Source organism: Octopus bimaculoides, chromosome 12 (genome assembly GCF_001194135.2).
Source record: "Octopus bimaculoides isolate UCB-OBI-ISO-001 chromosome 12, ASM119413v2, whole genome shotgun sequence".
NCBI classification, from domain to species: domain Eukaryota; kingdom Metazoa; phylum Mollusca; class Cephalopoda; order Octopoda; family Octopodidae; genus Octopus; species Octopus bimaculoides.
Window position 1 is genome coordinate 39,058,358 of NC_068992.1, and position 653 is coordinate 39,059,010.

Below are 653 nucleotides of genomic sequence, written 5' to 3' on the forward strand. Positions count from 1 at the left end.
CATATGCGTCTTGTCACCTGGTCTTGCCATTTTCACAGACCAAGTATCAACTTGTCATCTTCTATTGAAAGAACTGACCAAATGTATAGATATAAACACATTTTTTTCTTCTTTCTTTCTTTCCTTCTATTTTCCATTGACATTAAGAAAAAACACATTTTTTCACTTTGAAAACATTTTCCTTTCAGACCCCCTGGTGAGCTGGCTGAACCAAAGTAAGCATCTGTTTCAGCCACCTACTTAAAAGTATTCTTTTTCTTTATCTCCTGTTCAAAATACTTCCTTCTAGATACACAAGCACACACACGCGCGCGCACGCACACAGACACACACACATACACACATACCCTCTCTCACTTTCTTCCTCTACTATCTCTCCATTCCTCTCCCTCTTTTCCTACCCTTTACGCTCTACATTACTCTTCTTTTCTCCCTCTCTCTCTCCACCCCAACCCATTCACTGATACTACAAAAAGAGACAAATCCCTTCACACAATTTAAATCTGAAGAATCTATTAGAGTAGATGAAAATATGTGATTTGTAAAAACATATGACATATTAATAAATATTTGTGTATGTACAACCATCCAGATCTCTGAATACCTTATATTTTCTAATATATAATATCTGTACATCACCTCCAAACCTTCTA